Here is a 20,129-nt window from a genome sequence, read left to right on the forward strand (position 1 = left end):
CCATCAGGAAGTAGGAAAGGGGAGAGACTGCATGGTCAGTCTCCTGCTAAATCCATCCCAATTGATGGCTTGGAAGTGTCAATTATAATGACTAGTCAGCTATGAAAAAAGAGAGCACAACTGAACCCCAGCACAGCATGTGAAAGTATTTCAGCAACTAAGAAGAAAGCCCTCTCACACACAGAGCCAGTCCTGCAGAAACCTTTCCTGATGCTCACAGTGCTTGGGCACTCCTGGGTGGTGTACTGGACCAAACAGCATTTCGGTAGAGCCCTTGAACAGAACAGTATGAGGGTGAAAGTGCTGAAAATTAGTTAATAGGGCAACTCTGAGATTCTCCAATGATCTCTGGTGTTCCAGGGAGTCCCAGCGCAGGGCAAGGTGGGATGGCCCCTATGCTGGCATAGAGAATATGCACTTCTCAGTATCTTTCCTCCGGTTCATCCCAGAGAATGAAGTGAGAATAACCAAACTCATGGAATGAAGGAGAGCATGACACATGTGCAAAGAGGAACAGGCAAAGAGAGCTGCAAGCAGAGAGTATGAGAGAATTTCAGGAGGAAGAATTTGAAAAACAGAAATGTGACTACAAAGAGAGGAGAATAAGGATGAATTAGACAGAGATGGAGACAGGGGCTGTGCTTGAAGGAAAAAGCATAGGGGAAGAAAGGAGGGGGCAAAGTCCGAGGTACTCAGCGAGTTCAGAACAATCGCCATTCTCTACAATGCTTTCTGTTTTAAAAAAATAAAAAAGGAATGATGGAGAAGGGGAGAGAGTCAGACAAGTTTAATGATGTGTGTTCAAAGCTCAGATTGGAAAAATGACAGAGAAAAGCAGCCTGTTTCGGCTCTAATAAATTGTTCTTTGCTGTAAGAGACGCCTGTCGCAGCATTAATACAGGGCCCTAATACACGGGTCAGGGTTAAGTAATTTTCTCCGGCAACTTAAGCGAATAATGAAGCTGGCAGCGGCTAGTGGCGCACTGGGAGAGATGGCCCGGGCCGCCAGCACTTTGTCTTCATTTATTATGCCAGCTCTCATGATTTGGGTACTGGCTGCAACGACGGGAAGCCTCCACCGAGGAGATATCGCTTCATTTCGGTAAGGTAATGAAAGCTGGGATGGGGGGAGGATAAACCAATTTGCTGGCTGACATGGGAAGGAGTGATTTGCAGACCTGAGTGAGGGAGGGGGGTGACCAAGCGAGAGGAAGCACAAGGCTATACCAAGGGGGGTGCTCAAGGACCTTCCCTGAGATAATGGCACCATGTGTTTGTGGGGAGGGCAACAGAGCAGGACCAAGCAGGAGGGGATGGTGGGGCTCGAGCGCAGCACGTGTCAGGACCTGAGGCTGCGGGGAGTAGGGAAAAGCCACCAGGAAGAACAGCATGGGCAGGAGAGTCTGGTGCAGAGGAAGCAGCAGGAGCAGGTCCAAGGGCTGGTAGGGATGGTTGGTGTAGGAAAGTTGAAGAACATGTAATGCTGGAATGGTGGAAGTCAAGCGGAGAACAGCCATATGAGCAAGGCAGGCACAAGAAGCAGAGTGAAAGGGAGAGCAAGGGACATTGTCCTGGCACTGTGAGGACCGCTACAAGCACTTGTCAAAAGCATAGACACTCAGGAACTGCAGTTCTGGTGCTCAGTGAAGTTCATCCTCATTGAGTCCATTGCTCTTCACATGAGGAAAAAACTCCAGATGAGGCACAAGGCAACACTGCAGCCATGTCCTTCCCAGCAGAAGAGACAATTTCTGTCTTCTGCACTCCATCCCTATCACATGGGCTTAGGCAATCTATCTCTAAGCCTACTTCCTCAAAGCAGATTAGCAATGACCAATTTTGCAGCTCAACTCCCAAAACATGGGTGTTACTCTGACCAGCCTGGGCATACTCTTTGCATGCTCACAGTCCCCTCTGATTACCCCTCACTGCTGTCCTCTCTTCTCAACCTGAGAGGATATATGCCTAACAGCTAGGATGCCATCTTTGTCTCTGCTTTAAAATACCTGCGTCATTTAGAGGACATCCCTACTTCCTTCAACATCGATGCTTCTCACTTCCGAAACAGTTAGAGGAACAGAGGCAACAGAGCCCTGGCGGAGTCAGGACTGGGACTCTTACACTTTCCTTCCCTCCCCCTCATCTCAATGTGGGTTAAGGATTTCCAATAAGGACCAAGTGTTGGAGGCTTAACACTGCAGTCTCTGGAGAAGCAGACCAATTTCACACTAATCTTCCCCATGAAGGGAGAGAGCATCGGAAGCAAGAATTACATCAAAGAGAAGTTAATGCTGAGAAGCAGACGACAAAAAGGAGCTGCTTTCAGTTTCAAATGAATACACACAGCTGGATTAAGAGATCAGGCGGCTCAAAGCCTGTATCACAAGCTTTGGTACCCAGGATTTAGCCAGCAGGGAAGAGTTCTGATCTGGGGGCTCTTTTGAAAAGAGCGGATAGTCTTTATGGAGCACGGCAGGTATTTGAGAAGAGCTGGGTAGAAGAGAGAGTCTGATCTCTTGGTCTGGCCTCTGCTGACCTCTTCTAATGAATATCTTACAGACTCAGATAACGAGATGGGTTAATGCAGTGTATATAGCTCCTGAAGCCTTTTGGTTAGTGAACAGTTTACCCTGTCTTTTCCCCCACGTTGGTCTGGGGCATTGCAGTTGTGTGGAGAACAGCTCTCCCGGTCCTGAAATGCAGGCAGTCCTTTCCCCCTCTTCAGGAGGTGTTCGGCTTCAAATGCAACCAACAAAGGCAGCTGAGCTCCCTGCAATATAAAACACACCCTCTGGAGGAAAGGAGAGCAGAGGGCGATTGCAGTAATGTGTCTGTTGTCCCATTTTAAGTGGTGCTGAAGTGAGTCCCGGCATGCTCCCCCCGCCGGTAGGCTGACAGGTGTAAATCCGGCGATGAATGAAGGCACGGAGCCCTATAAAGCTGGTGTCTCTCCACGCATCTCCGCTCTGATTGACTTGTCGGCTCTCTAAGGCTGACTCTATCAGCTCCTCGCTGCCTCCAATTCCAGGCGTGATTTAGTTTGGAGATGAGAGGTGACAGTTAACATCGGTACTCGTCAGTGTAGATCAGACACAGTCATGCTGTCTTCTCCTGGCTCACTCCCTCACCTCCTCCCCCCATGCTCCCCACCCCTCTGGTATCTCTCACTCCTGTCTGTTGCTCCCATTCTCCCTGCCCATCCTTATCCGGTCCCTCTGTTTACCACCATATCCCTTTGCCTCCCGTCACCATTGCAGAGCTCATTGTCAGTAAATTCTTCCCCTTCTCTTGCCTTTTCCGTCCCAGAATAACAAACCCCTGATGCCGCCTTCAAGGAAACCTCCCTCATGCAAAGACTAGAAGCAGCTGTTTTGGCTTGTCCTTTCCAGTCCCCTGTAAAGCCAAGCAAGCAATATCCAGCAAATACTCTATTTGCCGAATTTTAGCTATTTCTCCGTTGACGGGTTGTTTGGTCAAGTTGAAGTCCCTCAAGTGTATTTGCTGTTTGGAATTCACCAAATATTTCTGAGGAATGAATCAGGGCCTGAAGACAGAAGTAAAGAGGGATTTTGCACTTTGTTTGTGAGCCTACAACTGAATTGTTTGGTGTGGAAAAGCTTTTTGTAGTCCATACACTAGAACATCCTAGAATAGCCTTGCAACCAAGGTTTTTGACACAATGCTCAGATTCCACATCTGGAAATCCTCCTTGATTTAAAATTTCCAGTTCACCAAACATTTCTTGCCAGTGCCCACTACCTATAACCTTTATGAGAAAGGAACACAAGCAAAAGGAATCACACTTTCTAGAGTTAATAGTAGAAAAAAATCTTTGATGTTTTCACACAGCTCATTTTAACCCAAGGAACTTTCTACTCTGTGTCACTCTGTCTCCCGTTTCCCAATCACTTCTAGTTTCAGTCCCTGGTACTTAAAGTGACAGAATTTCTTTAAGCCACACTAAAAAAGGCAGCTGTTCCAGCATCACCAAATAGGAGGTGACTCAGTGGACAATGCATTGGTTAGGTTATCCTTTTCAGTTCTCATTTCCCACCCTTCTAATTTTCAATAACCTTTATAGCTGATTCCCAATGGGGTATAATCTTTTACTCTTTTCCAGGGAGTGGTCACTCATCATCACAGGCTTCACTGTACCAGTGCATTTGCTCATAAATTTACAGATTACTTAAGCTGGAAGAGACTGAATGGACATTGTAGAATGGGCTGAGAATCCAAAATGACCTTCATAAGTTGAAGAAAAGGTCTGCAAAGGAAGCAGGTCAGCCACAACACCACTCTCAGCCATCAGGTAGGAATAACACAAGCAGATGCAACTATACAATTAAACAGGTTAGAGACTTGCAAAGCCACATTGTCTCAGCAGAGGACATATCACGTGCATGTTGCACTTGGAAGTGATGAAAGGAGATGGGCTCCCTTAGCATACTCCATCGCCAGGATATTTGAGCCTGAATAATCAACTGCACAATCATGGGGCTGGAGAAGAATCAGGTAGGTAGCAGCACTACAGAAATGGATGTAAGGAGAAGCAATGGGTCACAAGTTGAAGACAAATACCCATGCCAAGCTGTTGTGAAAATGCAGCAGTGTACTGGGCTGTACAAATTAGAGAAGGCACAAGAACTAGTCCTTGCCCTCTCCTTTGTGTTAGTAAGGCCTGAGCTGGACTTCTTGACCCTTCCTCGTTCCTCTCTTGACACTGAAGTTCAAGAAAAAAAAATGGACAAGCCAGAAAGACACAGGGAAGCTAAGCAAGAATGATCAGAGATCTAGAAAACCTCGCCTGTAGAGAAAAGGCTGTAACTGGGTTTGCTTAGTCTAGAGTTAAAAAAAAAAAGCTGGAGGAGACATGATGGCAATCTTCAAATACACAGCAGGCTGCTTTGAAGAAACAGGGTCTTTGGAGAGTAGCAAAAATTGTAGCCTTAAACTGCATCAAAGTTGATTTAGAAAGCCCGAAGAACTTTTTAGCTGTATATAAGGTGAAGTCTTGAAATAATTTGATTAGAAAGGTTGTGGTAGCACCATCATTTTCCTTAAAGATCCAGTTAGGTAAGCATTTGGAAGGAATCACATAGGTATCTCTGGGTTGATTTAGATGAATTTTCAGCATTCCTTCCTGCAGTATTTTCTCTGAATCTGTAAATATATTGATGACACTCTGCTATGTGACAGCAACTACCCACAACCCATAGTCCCTTCCAGAAATAGACACCTAGCTGAAAATCTGCAGTGGAGCCACACGAGCACGTGAATTATAATAATATGAAGCATTACCTAAGTCCTGTCTATGCTTCCCAGCATGGCTAAGACAAAATGAAGAGAAGAGCCAAGACGCAGCTGAGAATCCGAAGGAGTGTGTCCTTTTCTCTGCGTGAAAGGCCAGGATGCTTGATTTGGAGACTCAAGATTGCCTGCTGCAGATATTGCTGAGTTTTGAGATTCTTTCTAAGTTTAGGTAATTTAATGATAAATTAAGTCCTGAGCCCTTGAGCTTCAATGAGGTGTGACAGTAGTTCTGTCCCAGGCTGGTGAGAAAGACAATGTTTAGAATACACTTATCCTTTAATTCAGACTGCATGAATAATATTTACCCTCGTTTATTCACTGATATTTTTCCTCTGACCATAAATTATTCCTGTGACAGCCCTTAGGGCCATACCGGTGTGGAAATAGTAATATGAGAAGCTGCATAGGTTGGTTCGTTCCTCCTTTTTTTCTTTTTTCTTTTTTTTTTTGGGGGGGGGTGTGTGTGTGTGTGTGTGTTTTGGATTAGTTTCATTTTGTTTATTTGAGGTAGCTTTTGCTCTCTGATATCTGACATGTAACCACGAGGCACATGAACAAAATATATCCTTGGTCTATGGCTCACCAAGAAGTTCAACCTCTCCCTCTGAGAGGAATAGAGGAACTTTGACTTACATATTTGCCCTGGAGCCTGTAGGGCTGTCATTCCTTGTACTGTCAAAAAGCTCCAGTCAAAAGCTCAAAGTGGCACTAGGTTCAGCTGTCCACATCATCATCCTCCAACTACAGAAGTTCAGTGTAAGACCTTAATGGTGGGTCACACCTGCCTGCATCTTCTCTTATGACACACCAGTGACAGACACTGTTAAAGGCTTGATATTGAACTAAATGGTCCACTTGCTGACTCTACAGAGGTATTCATGCATCCCCCAAACCTGAGGGCATGACAGCACAGTACTGTGTGGTTTTCAACACTTTCCCATGCAGAGCCCAAGGTACTAATACTAAACTTCAAGCTTGTCTACAAGAGAGATACCTGTGCTACCTGTGGCTCACAAAGACAGTCTGAATCATTGAAAACATGGGAACTGGAAATACTCCCATGTATACTCTTGGAAACTGAAGGTCCTAGCTCTCAGTCCTAGCCTAGGGAACAACTTGATGAAGTGGTTCCCAGTTACAACAAAAGCAAACTAGAAATTCAGATTTAGGCAATGGAACCTTCAGAAGGCACAAACAGAATCTAAGGAAAAAGTCCAATACCGGAATTACCTAAGTCAGATCAGAGACACAACGGCAAACTCTCCAAAATGCTCCCATGGATCTTCTCAGTTCTTGCCCAAAACTTCAGCCGTGCTGCACCCTGACCGATACTCGTGAATACTCTCAATGCTAACACATTCCTCAACATCATCTTAGCCTCTCCAGGTAAGACGGAGAGCTAAATCTGGCTAGCTAAATCTGCTAGCCAGAATTCTTAATCTTCCATTGTCAGAAATGAAATTATTTCTCTCATTTATATGGCTGTATGACAGCTGTCCTCCTGCTCCATCAAAAATCCTCTTCACCAGGACAGAGATACATCTTCTCAATCTATCTTCATCTGGTTTTTGCTCATTCTTCTCTCTGCTAAAGATCCCATCTCTACCTTGGGCCAGAAGGGGGTCATTCAACAATAGAACCTGCATGGTATATCTGTGAGACTGTTTACCCAGACAGCCTCATCTTGTCCACAAAAGACTCCAGACAGAGGAACTAGAGAAGGAAATTAGCTGTGTCAGCGAGGAGCACTGGCTGACTGAGCCTGCCAACTTCTTTGTCAAATCTCCCCCCAAAGAGCACACACACATCTCATTTTTGAACACCTGGAGGCACTCTTGCCTGTACTGTGTTGTCACTGTTGGGATGCACCAAGGGAGGGAACTTAAAACATCAAGTGGTCAAAAGCTGCTGCAAACAGGGGCCTGCTTTCTGATCCCCGCAGATCCCTGCAGCTTTCCAAATGCCCTTTCTCTCTTTCTGAAGGCTAGAAGTTCAGTTTGGGCAACAGACAGGGGTTTACACGTCCTAGTTTCTCTCAAAAATGGAAATCCCCTGCCTCCCATAACCTCATTGCTTACACTCATCTTGTGTCCATCCACTCCCCCTCCCTGCTCCAGCACCCCCCTCTACCTCCAGCCCGGGTGACGATCCGTGAAAGCCCCCAGCAGTATGTCACGGGAGTGATAATTACATCCCCCCCCCCCTCACATCATGCCGCCTGCTGCTGACCTCTCACCCCTCCTCTCTTTTAATCACCCCTTGGCATCAGTCACTCTGACAGGGCAACAGCACGAGCCACGTGACCTGTCAGCCCGGGGACATGACTTATAGGGCCCGGCTGGTGGACAAAGGGAAGGGAGATAGGCAGCATAAATCTCCAGGGCGAATAAAAGAGAGTGATGGGGCACTCTGCCGGGGCCTGCGTTAGCAGATTCTCGGCCTCTTGTTATTCAGCCCAGAGTTATGGTGATGAGGAAGTGGCTGAGAGTGACACGTACTGGTCCCAATCAACCTTGCAAAACCTGCAGAGACCTAGAGGAGCCTTAATGTCACACATGGCTGGAGAGCCTCAATGGGGTGGGCTAGGGCCAAGGGAGCAGCCTGAGCAGCACCAGCCACCAGAGGCATCTGACTAGCAAAAGCTTCAGCTGTCAGAACAAGGCACTAAGTCACATGGAACAAGGACAAGGGACCCCAGAGTTGTTCCTTTTCATCTCTGCTGAGCACAAGCCACAGCAGGATTTGAGCATCAGAGCATCCAATGGTGGCTCAGGACACAGGCTTCTCCCACAGCTAGCATATTTCTCCAAGCTTCCCACCACTCCTCTGCTCACCTGCAGGCTCCCCTGCCATGTATCTCCTTTCCACCCACTCCCTTGCACTCACCTGTTGCTCGGTAGGATGAAATCACTCATCAGTCAGTTGCTGCCATTATAAAGATACAGGATATCAGGGGTTTCCACCAAGAAACAGTCCGTCATCACTCCTCTGCTAGGGCAGAATTGCTCCTCTTGGGACTGCAGAGACCTTCTACTTATGTACAGAGCACAGGAAGGAGTGGGATCCACTACCACCTGCTGTGATGGGTGCTGCAGTAGACAAAGGGCACCAGAAGGATCCATCTGGATCATCAATCTAAGCTGACAGTCATCACCCAGCATCTCTGTAGGTCCCATTCATCCATATCTTTCTCAGGAGGGAAAGTGGCAAGGGAGAGCCCATATCTCCAGGAGTGCTCCAACTTCCCTAGTACTACCACATCTCCAGGGGAGCCCAGGAGCTTTACCTGAGAAGGTGTAGGAAGGAGAAGGAAGCACAGTGGTAAGATGAGGCAGTCTTGAATATACTGGAGAAGAAATTAAGGAGGGGAAAATTTTAAGTACATTGCATTTGTTTAAAAACTAAAGTGGTATCTGAAATTGTAGCTCTTCAGCTGAAAGCCAAAAACATCGACTTTCCCTTGTGTTTCAAGGAACAAAGTAATGAAGCCCATTTCCAGCTTTGGGTGCAATTGTTTCTGACTGAACAAAAGAAAGGTGAAGCCCTGTAACCAGGAGGGATTTAGCTCCATAAACATCTTTATCTGGGAACCACCGTGTCTCAGATGCTCAAAATGTGAAAGCACTGGGGCAGAGCAGGAAGGCACTGTGCACATCTCTTAAACTGGTACCCTGTGCCCATCCTATCCTGTGCTGGTAGTGGCTCCTCTAGACTTCAAATCCCATTTGCACAGTGAAAACATCAGCAAAAACAGCTACCAGTGTTGGCTGTTCATGCTGTGCGTAAGCACCATCTCTTCCTGCACTTCCCTGAGACATACAAACTTACAGCCCTTGCAATGCTGCAGGCAAGACCTTCTGATTTTTAAGAAATGCCAGTTGTTAGAATGAGGTGTCTCCAGGCAGCAGTGGGTGAAGTTCTACTTGTGCCATTTCCTGGGCCAAGGCCTGCTCAAGGGTCAAGACATCCCTACTCATATCCCAGCAGAGGGGCCCCACAAACCATGCAGCTCAATGCTGCTGTCACAGCTAAACGAGGGGAGAAGAGACACTCTTGGGCCAAGCAGAGGGATCAGCACAGACACAGCAGCATCCTATGTGTATATTGTACCCTCCTCCCACAGCGAGTGCCCTCTACTGCTGCCCTCATTGGTTTTCCCATCTCTGCCTACAGCACCCAGCCCCTGCAGAGCTCAAGGCAGGGAGGGCTGCCTCCCGCACAGAAGAGGCTTCATCTGGCTTGGAACCTGAAGGCAAAACTGCTCAGCCCTGGAAACAAGATCAAACAGGGCCTCACACTTCCCCTTCCACCTTCCTGAAGGCCTCTTCTCCACCAGTGACTCCCCTCTAGACTGGCGGGGAAAGCCCTGCAGCCCTCAGTCTCCTCACCAGCTGGGTCCTCGCCTCCGAGACACGAGTACATGGCTCCCTACTCTCCTCCCCCCCATCCGCCTTTTAACAATGATGGAAGCTGCTGTCAGCGTGCAGCGACAGTAATAAACACTCTTCTTAATAACACAGGGTGTCCCTCTTATTAAAATGAATAGACTTCGGTGGTGAAGCCAGGCTGCCTGCCTTGCAGCCTGGTGTGGACAGCAACCCTCAAGCAGAGCAGTTTATCAGCTGTACAGCAGCTTTGGCTGCAGGACATTGCTGTTTACAGCACTGTGTTGTACCCTGAGGCAGAGGCAGAGGTACATGGACAGACTGAGGTGCCTACCAACACATGAGCACACACAGAGATACAGGCCTGTGTGCCTGCAAACATGTACAGGAATCTCCAAGACGTAATCTGCATGCAGGGACATAGCAGAGTTAAACGTATCCACAGCCAGGCGTTTGGCCGTCCTAAATCCCATGGAAACCAGCAGCAGCAGCTGGTGTCACTCCAGTTTTCTTGTGCCTAACAGGTATATTAACATACATGTGCATAAAGCCCACTGCACTGAAAGCAGGTGAAGGAAGGCAAATACTTGGCCTGTGGGTGAGAATCCCTTCCTCCACCAGCTCACAATGTATCTGCTCAATTTTCTTGCTCCCTGGTCGATGGGAGGTCACAGGATAAATGTATTTCAGGTTTTACATACCAGCGAAACATGTCGAAAAGAGCTGATGTGGCATTCCTTGTGTCCACCTTTTCTGGGTTTTGGATCTCAGTTAATGTATTGGTTTCTCCTCCATGGGGAAGCTGTCCATTTCCCAAGCACCAAATTCAGAGGATTTCTGTATCCCAATCACTGACTTTCATTCTGCATGCTGTAGCCAGACACCAAGTTTGGGATGGATAAGGAAACCATCTGGCATGATGCTTGCCAGTGGGTTTGCAGGTTTGTTTGGACTGGCTATTACACGGTAGCCTTTATGCATGCTTCCTGGCCCGGGAAGCCAAAACATCCCCACCTTTGCTGATCTAATGTGTTTTCTCAGCCTTTACTAAGCTGGCTGGTTCTGCAAATGCACCCAGCACTGACCTGAGGCTAGATGTATGTGAAAGAAAACTTTCCTCCTTTGGAGCTCCCTCAAACAGAGATTATCCAAGGGAAAAATCTATCAGAAAGACAAATGACAGTAGCATGTCCCAACATCCACTCTGCTGCTATCTCAGAGCTGCCCTCCGGGCTGCAGAGGCCCAGCAAGACGAAATCTAGTCCACTGCGTCTCACTCTTCCAGGAGCAAGCACTGAGAAGCATTTCTCAACCATTGCATCATTCTCTGCACCTTCAGTGCATTACGGCAGGTTTCTGCATCACTTTCATCAGCAAGCCCGAGACAGCTCACACCCTAACAGGACTCCAGCATTCAGGACTACCTAACTCCATCTGACCTTGCAGTGCTCCTTGCAGAAGAGTCACAGCAGTCAGTAAAAGCTAGCAGGAAGCTAGTTTTATTGATAAATTTAACAAATTTAGCAATGGGGTAGAATAAAACAAATATGAATGATGTGCAGCCAGGAGGAGCAGTTGACAGGACTTCACCGTGAAGAACCAGACTGAAGTACATCCGCCTTTATTATCTGTGGAGACTGGCACCTGTTAGCTCTTCTTAGAAAATATTCCTGGCGTGGGATATTATAACTTCACTGTTTTTGCTGGTGTTTAGTACGGCAAGAGAGACTAGAGCAGTGGAGCAGATAGAAAAAAAAAAGATGAAAGAATGGGTACATGAACCAGTCTTTTTCAGCCAGTGGCTTCCTGGTCTCAGAAGTCAAATGCATCACAAGAAAGCTGCAGACATGCTGTTTATTCATATTTTCCAGTCACTCATATGCCACGTCCTGAATTGTTAGTCTTTCTGCTCAGGGAAATGCTAGCAATGATATACCAGGGGAAGCAGTTGATGAATGCAAAAGTAGAAAAGGATCTAACCTAAAAGGCTTCCAAAAGGTCAGTACTATCCCACAATCAGTATCTCTAGCTATGTGCAAACTGACTACAACACCTCTGTCAACAGTACTTTTACCTTCTCAGGCCCTGGCAGAGAAGCTCCAAAGACCACTGCTTACCAGTAAGACTAGATTTCCAGATACACATGACTTACCTCGCTGAATCACTGACACTAAGGGCTGCAGGTCAGGTTAGGGGTTGCCAGCAAGGCTGCTAGCCTAGGCTTTCAGAGTTGCAAGCCTGTGTCAGCAGAAAATAGCTCAGCGACTGGGACAGCACTGACAGCTATCTGAAGGACAGCCTGGCTTTGCAGTCTACTTCATCCTATCAGTGCCCATCCTATCAGTGCCTTACTTAATAAGCACAAACATTTCACCCGCTTCTCACTTTAAAAAACAGAACCAAATCATTAGAAGACAACAAAATAAAGGAGAACAATGCACAGGAAGCTGAGCATAGGAGTTAGGCAGAGCTAGGAAAAGTTGCAGCACAACCTTCACCCCTGCTACGAGCAATTTTATGCAGGGAATATGCAAGCTCAACACAGCAGTAGGGCTGAGATGGAAGCTGCATGGAGTCCACTTGCCCACTCCCAAGGCTGCTTCTGGCAGAAGCAGAATACAGAAGCTTTCTACAGAAGCTGGATAACTTCTGCCCTGGACAAAACCAACCTACAGGACCACTCCTGAGGCCAGAGGCTGCTGGAGAGGTCCTGGCACTGCCACACAGCCTGCACAGCAGTGATGGCTGCTGCATGCCATGACATATTGAAAACACAGTATAGAAACAAACTTTCCATCGCCTGTTGAGAAAGCAGTTGAAGCTTCATTCACAGCAGCACTAGGACCAGACACTCATGTCAAAGGGAAGTACTGGTGTCTGGAGTCACCAGGCTGCAGCTCATTGCCTGTTACCAAACAGCACACAGAAAATGCAAGAGGGGAAGAAGCTGCAGTGTCCTGAGTGAAGAGTTTCTCACCAATGTGGATACCCCAGCTCCCGAGCAGGTGCTGTGCTCCAGCTAGCCTGCAGAGGAATATTTTGCTTGAGGATGTGGTTTGTCATTATTACATTGAAGTGAGACGTGGGAGAGTGGATGACCAATCATCAAAAAAACTTAGCACCAGTAACACCATTCTCCTCTTTCCACTGGTATCAGCTCCAAAACAGCACCAAGATTTTGCTGCTGGTGCTCTTTGCTGGGACGCTGGAGGACTTTGAGCACCCATCAAGCACACAGGAGTTGCAGAGGCATGGGCACAGAAGGACAAGCTGAGAACCATGGCCAACAGCCTGGCCAGAGGAAGAGAAGTCAGGAGAGGACCAGTTCCTAACCAACTCCTAGAAAGCTCAGACCATGGTTTTGGCAAATCACTTTCAGAACAGATGCCTGCGTGGGCTGAGTGAGGGCAAAGGGCTGTTGATGCCACCCCGCTGCAGAGCCCTGCAGTGCTGAGCAGGGTGTGGGGAGGAGATGGGGGCTTGGGAGAGCTGAGCAGCAGAAGGCAGATCCCAGACAGAGACACTTTCAAGCAGTTGACATCCAGAGAAACTGATCCAGGAGAATTCATCCCCCTGACTTCGCTGGCTCTACAAGGCTGTGACATGTCAAGAAGCAGATGAAGAAATTATTCTGAGCAAGTGTATTTTTCTCCCATTGCTCTGCAGACAAGCACATACAGATAAAGAGAGACCTCTAGTGATGCTGGAGGGACTCTGCTTGTCCTCCCCCTCCAAGCATCCCTCACAGTGAGAAACAAATGTCTCGATTGCTCTGACTGGTGCGGTAATTGCCTTCCTCCTGAGCGAGAGAAAAACAAGAGATCACAAAACTATCTGCTTATCTGTGCAGGCGTGGTGCTCAGAACGGAGGAATGAGTACACTAGACTGGGAGTGGGGGGAGGTGGTCAGAAAAACTAATGAAAGTGAAATGGGCTCAGGTCTTGCCCACACCCTGCCCAAGCTCCAGCATCCTCCTGGGATCACGCATACAATTCAGCAGGAAGGTGGGAAGTTGACAGTGCTGGGAAATGATATGCAATTTGGCTCTAATTTGACGTGCTGAAGCTTGCATCCAGGCAGAGCAGGACTTCAGCAGCTGCCATCTCAGTGTAGTAACAGGCAAGAGCAAGGAACCTGGCTAGCCTTGGCCATGCCAGGAGACACCCTACCCCTTGCACAACCCTGACAGTTGCAGCATCGTGCACTCAGGTGTGGGATGGAGGAGTATTTTTAACTTGTTGAATTCAGCTTCAAAGCCCCAGTGTCCAGGTGTGACCAGAAAGGATGATGGGCTGTGCATAAGGGCACATTCATGCCACACATCCCATATCCAGCATAGGGAGAAAGCAAGCAAGCAACACTGTTCACCTTCCCAAATCTTTGCACTGCATAGCCAAGAGTTTAAGTCTACTCAGACACACAACTACTACGTTAAACCTTCCAGGTAAGAAAGGGGGTTGAAGGAAAACATGAGGAGAAACAAATGCCAGGGGCAGACTTGGCTATGGCAGAGGCACAGCAATTGTGCTGCGTGATGTCAAAAAAGCAAACAAATACACCTGTTCTATTGCTCCCAAACCCAGGACAAGAAAAGGTAAGGGCTCCTGCCAGCCAGAAAAGGCCTTTCTTGCCTGCTCCTGCCACCTCTGCAGCTCTGAGCTGCGATTACTCAATTAGCAGCTCCCATAGTACCTTCCTCCCACTCAGTGGTCTCTCCTGTTGCCCTGCCAGCACATAAATCAAAAGGGAGCAGCTCTTTCCCTGGGCTTCCTTTTTCTTATGCTAGCCCAAGCCTCTGTGACCTCCTATTAGGAGAGGGGGAAGTCGTATTTTGCTGGAATGTTTTATTTTCTGTGCTGCAGGAAGAATAATTGTAGAGGGGAGGGAGAGCACAACCACAAGAAAGCATGTGCACTGCCAGCCAGGCCGGTGTCCTTGTCCTGCAAGGTTACGGATCCATTTTAGCTCAAATAATAATAATAAAAAAAGCCTCATCGAGGCAAGGGATTCATAAAACAAAACGTGAGCTGGGCATTCGGCAGCAGCTGCCCATGGAGTGAGAAGCACACGTTCAAGTCTGGAGGTAAACAAGCTCTCTGTACCCTGCCAGCAGCTTGGAGATTTCTGGGAGCTGGCATGGTTTGTAGTAGTGTGTGTATGCATGTGCACTCAGGTATGCAGAGATAGCTGGCACAACCCCGTTTCGCTTTCCCCACACACTTCATTGATGTTACCTTCAGTTACTCAGTGCAGCAGAACTCAGGCATTTAGACCAAAGATCATTGTCTGGCCCAAACTGGAGCAAGTGTGTAGTGAGTGGCCTGTGCAGTCATCTCCCCATCTGCCTTGCTGCATCCCAGGCGCAACAGAATTGCAGCTTTTTAACAGCTGCATGAGACACTTGCACCGAGCGTTTCTCTTCCCTGTTTAGAGGACAAACATTATGAAGCACAGAACAACAAAACATCTTACACCTGAGACAGAAGAGCCTCCCCTGCAAGAATTCAGGAAACTTTGGGGATGTGCAAGCGTTGTTCTGATGAAATCCCAGCAGGCATATGAATATTTCCAAGTGATAAATAAAGCCCTGAGGAACAAATTCAAGACTTTCTGGAAGAAGAAAACAACAATGGTACGATTCATTTTGCTTCGTATATAGAAAGCACTAATAACAATTATTCCTTTCTTGCAACAGACATACATGATGCTTTCCTGACTGCAGAGGACATCCCACTCATTTCTAGTGTATCAGGACAGACAATTAGATCAGATGCAAAGGTTAAGACTACCTGGTACTTTGGAGGAATCAACTGTTTAACAAATTATGGGTTATAAAAAAAAAAGCGTTGAATATGCTAGAAATGCAGCCAGTGTTGCTGAAAGATAGGATCTATTTCTTCCTAGTGGGTGTTCTTATATTAAAAGTCCTGCAGTTAACTAGAGAAGCTGGACAGAGTATCTGAGCAGTCAGGGGGATTTCTGAGTTTACTGCTCAAGTGCAAAAGATCAGACCACTGAGCAACGTCCACATCTGCCTAGACTGTAACTGGCTGTGCCCATCACCTCTCCAAGCTCAGCATCTCTAGGATAGAGGTAACAAACTGGAAAAGCAAAAAGGAATGGAAACTGAGGATAATTCAGAAATGCTTTTCTGGAAGAAAACCAGCCATCCCAGTGGAGAAGATACCATCCCATACTAGTAAGTTCTAAGCAAACATGTGAGAAAAGAAGACATCGTTACCTGGACTTCCAGAAAAAAAAATTCATCCTCTTGAAGAGGCTGCTGATGAAGCTGAGCCATGATGAGGCAGAGGTGTCAGTGAAGTCCTGGCATGGGATTAGAAGAGGAAGAAGTAGACTGCTAATCTTGGCATAGCTGAGGAACAGCATTGGGATACCAGGATGTGGCCTCCTAGAAATGCTGCTTGATGCACTTGTCAGTGATTAAGGGTGAGCAGAGCAGTGGTAAGATTTGTGGGTAAACCAGCTGTATTAGCAAATCCAGACCAGAGAAGCAGGGAGGTTCAGAGAGATGTCTGACAGCAGACACTCACAATGCTGGTGGATGCAAGGCAGCACGCATTCTGTTGCTTATCTTCATCAGACCATTTGCAGTTGGAAATTTGGGTCATGGAGCAGTGATGACAGACTGCTCCTTCGGGAGGGTGAACTAGGAGTCAAGGGTGATCCCAGCCCAGGTAGTGCCCTCACTGACCAAGGCACAGCCCTGCAGCACCTGAGCAGAGCAAGCAGAGGAGAGTGCTGGTAACAGGACTCATCCACAGTCACAGACAAGGCAAAGTAATGAACCAGGGATCATCCAGGGAGTCCCATCAGGAGCAGCAAGAGATGGGGCTGGAGACACTGCTGCAACATCGATCTGAGAACCACCCAGGAGATGAGACCACAGACAGAGCCAGAGACAGGCAGATTTACAACACATCTTAGGAAGGGAATGAGTGGCTAAGGCTGAGCTTAAATGGAGCTGTAAGGAGAGGGTGTGAGCCCCAGGTGAGACCTCTCAAGGGCAATTAAGGTCCATTGGTGTCATCAGGACCCTGATAGTTGCTTAATGTGCAGACTCAATTCACATGGGGTAGGATCAGCCATAGAAACTAATGTCTTTCTGCACTAGTTGGCCCTTAGTGACAGCCTTCCGCATGCGCTCCTGTAACATCTGTCTGCCTGCACTCGTGATAGGGAACATGTGTTCACATGCCGGAGGAAAGGATTTAGCACCATCCAGGCAACAGCATGGGTGGGGGGAAAAGGCAGGCAACTGCACACACACAGTAAAAATAACAGTAAAAACCACCAACTCCCTCAAACTGCATTAAAAATAACACAAATGCATTTCCACTTCTGAAGAATAAAGACAAAGGGCACATAATAGGAATACCTCTTAATGGAATGCATAACTGCCTGTGGGTGTTGCTGCTGGTGTGTGGAGGATGTAAGCCCAGATGAGGCTCAGACACTTGTGTGTTTTAGGGGAGCACCCAAAGTTACAGCAGGCAGGATTTTGAAGACAACATGTAATCTGGGAGCCTTCTTGGCTGAGGGACAAAACCAGTATTTACTGGGTGGCTGAGGCCCTCATTGTCCATTCCAGGATTTCTTGGCCTTTTTTTTCCCTAAAATTTCAATTGTGGCCACCCTGAGCACTGCGAAGGCAAGTCAGTCCTCTCTGCCTGGGTAATTCCCATATTAAGGGAGTGCTTTTTTCTCCCCAGAGTGCCAAAAGGTGCCACAGGATCGAACAATAAAGTGTATTTTCTGTCCTGAGCTGTGCAAAAAAGAGAGAGCGTGAAACCAGGCAGCCAGCCGGGAACAATGATCAGCAGAGAGGGAAAAGGCAGCACAGGGGCTCATAAATATAACGTTTTGCTGTTACTTTGGAACGGCAAAGACACGTCCTTGTAGGAGTAAAACTGTACAGATTGCTTTATTATTTTCAGTCCAATGAAATTAGCTGGAGTGGAGGGAGAAGTGGAGGGAACAGCAGGTGTGGAGGGCAGGTACCATGAGGGTGCCCTGCGTGTGGGGCCGTACACACCCAGCCCCAAACCTTCCAAGCCTCCCCAGCCTTCCAAGATAATGCCTTGGAAGCATAGTGGGACTGGGTGAATTCAGGGTCTGTCTCTGCAGCCACAGCAGGCCCAAGTGGCGCCTGGATGGCGGGCCAGCAGCAGGGCCCCTCCAGCTAACTGCAGGAGGCTGTGGGGAGCCTCCAACACCTGCTGCTGCTCTGTGAAGCACTGGGACCCCACAGAACCAAATGCCTCTCCCTGCCCCTTACCTGGTCTGTGATGCGCCCTGCTCCCCTTCCTGGCATGGAGAGCAATGAGAGCCTGTGCTCATCCCATCCATGCACCCCATGGGCTCTGAAGGAAGCAGCACAGTGAGTGCCATGCCCATAGGCACATTGGTCACTTACTCCCCTTCTGCATTTAGTGATTTATTTATTTGATGTAGAAGCCTTTGCGTGCTCCCCCCACCCCTCGTCTCCTTTCACCATCTGTCCGTTCGTTGGGAAATCTGTTCCAGCTGACCTCAAGCCGACCAGTGCTTCCCTCTTCCCTCCATCCTGCCATGGGCTCCTCCAGACGTCCCCAGCTCAGCGCAGGGGCTTTTAGCTGACTATGCAAATGTCACCCAGCCAGCTGGTGTCTGCCTCCCAGAAACACATGTTCAAAAGCCCCCTGGACAGCCAGGGGGGAAAAGGGGGCAAGTCCCTATGCCCCAGCCCAGGGGCTGCTCAGAGAAAGTTACTTAGCCAGGAATTATTCAACAAACAGATGGGAAGAGGGAAGCAAGGCTGGGGAACAGAGAAAATAAGAGTGCAGTGCATCTGTGTGAGTGTGTGCAGGTGTGGGCCTATGGGCGTCCCCAGTGAAATCACTGTGCCCAGAAAAGCCGTGGATGCCCCACCCCTGGAAGTGTTCAAGGCCAGGTTGGATGGGGCGTTCGGTAACCTGGTCTAGTGAAAGGTGTTGGAAGGGAGGTTGGAACTAAATCTTTAAGGTCTCTTCCAATTCAAACCATTCTGTGATTATATGATTCTGCGATGGAGAGAGGTGAAAGGGGTTGCGTGAGAGAGATGTACAGATCAGGGGAGGATGTTGCTCATAGTTCCATGGCCTTCTCCTCCTAATGACATCTTCTGCAGCATGCAAAAGGGGCTCTAATAGCACAGCGTAAAGGAGACGCAGATGTCAGAGGGCTAAACAGCAGGCCCATAGAAACAGCCCCCTGGAGAGTTGTTCAAGCAAGGCAAGGCCAGGAGGGCTCATTTCAATTCTTCTTCAACAGTGCTTTCTTCTCTCCATCACCTAACATCTGACTATCCACTTAAGAGCTCTAGGCCTCTATGGAGGAAGAGGGTGGAGATGCTGAACTGGAGCTGAGGATTTGGGGAGGGATTCAGGACTTAACCAAGCAGAGCAGGGAGCAGAGGAGCATTGCCACAGCACCTCACCAGGGCTGATAAACCATTGTATGATGTAAAGCCCAGACAGAAACCCATGCATACGTAGCAGCCTAGCTCATCCGGGTATCTTTGCAGGACACAAGCTGTGACACAGTCATACCCTGAAGTGCTTGCAAGGAACAGGATTAATGTGATGATGCCTGCTAGGTCTCTGCCATGCATAAGGTGGGAGGAAAGCTTGGAGAGAAAAGGGCAAAGCATCCACAGTGCCTCTTACGAACCTCCTGAGACAATTACAGACTTCCTCAACAGCTCTGCTGCTGCATCCAAAGGTTAATACATCCTCAGTTTCTCAGGCAGAAAGGAAAGGTTGGATATCTGCATGTAATTATACAGGGCTTGAACACTCTTCATGAAGTTAAGAAACATCTTTACCTCTTTCAGATGCTCTCCCTCATCTGGCTTCAGGTGTGTGGGTTTTAAGTTCTGGGTATTTACTGACAACATTCGAGCAGGGGGATGCTAAATCACATATCAGTGCCTTCTCCAGGCTAAAGAGAAATCAGGATATTGGCTCTTAAAATTTAACCAGATTCTTCCTTGTAATAGCAATAAAACTGGAAGAAGCCAAGGTACCTCTCTTCTCAACCTACATTTCTCCTGTCACAACTACAGCTCTGGCCCTCTTATAAAGACCCCTTGGGCTCCCTGGGAGAAGGCAGGATGGCAGCTCCAGATGTAGCTGACAGATGATGCTCTTCCTGGCCATAGGCAAGAACTGTGAAATGGTGAGCTGCCAGGAGCAGCTTAAGGAAGAAATGCAGAGCATGTGTGCAAGGGAAACTGGGAGGTTACAGTATCAGTACAGAGCATAGGGGAACTGCTGGACATTGGAGATGTCTCCTTTGTATCCTGACCACAGGTGACAATGAAGCCTTGTCCCTGAGTCAAGGCTAATGGCAGAGAAAAAATACACTGTGTGAAAAAACCCAGTCAGTGCCAT

At 47.9% G+C, this 20,129-nt stretch overlaps 1 long non-coding RNA gene across 1 annotated transcript; it reads right to left on the reverse strand.

Moving 5' to 3' along the window:
* Positions 1–2,177: 2,177 nt before the first annotated feature.
* On the reverse strand, positions 2,178–18,071 carry LOC136017625 (uncharacterized). The gene is made up of 3 exons (XR_010614018.1): positions 17,996–18,071; positions 8,197–8,596; positions 2,178–3,012 (listed from the first exon to the last, which is right to left on the reverse strand). It is a non-coding gene; the product is annotated as an uncharacterized LOC136017625 (long non-coding RNA).
* Between the last annotated feature and the right edge of the window lie 2,058 nt (positions 18,072–20,129).

This window comes from Lathamus discolor, chromosome 6 (genome assembly GCF_037157495.1).
Source record: "Lathamus discolor isolate bLatDis1 chromosome 6, bLatDis1.hap1, whole genome shotgun sequence".
NCBI lineage: Eukaryota > Metazoa > Chordata > Aves > Psittaciformes > Psittacidae > Lathamus > Lathamus discolor.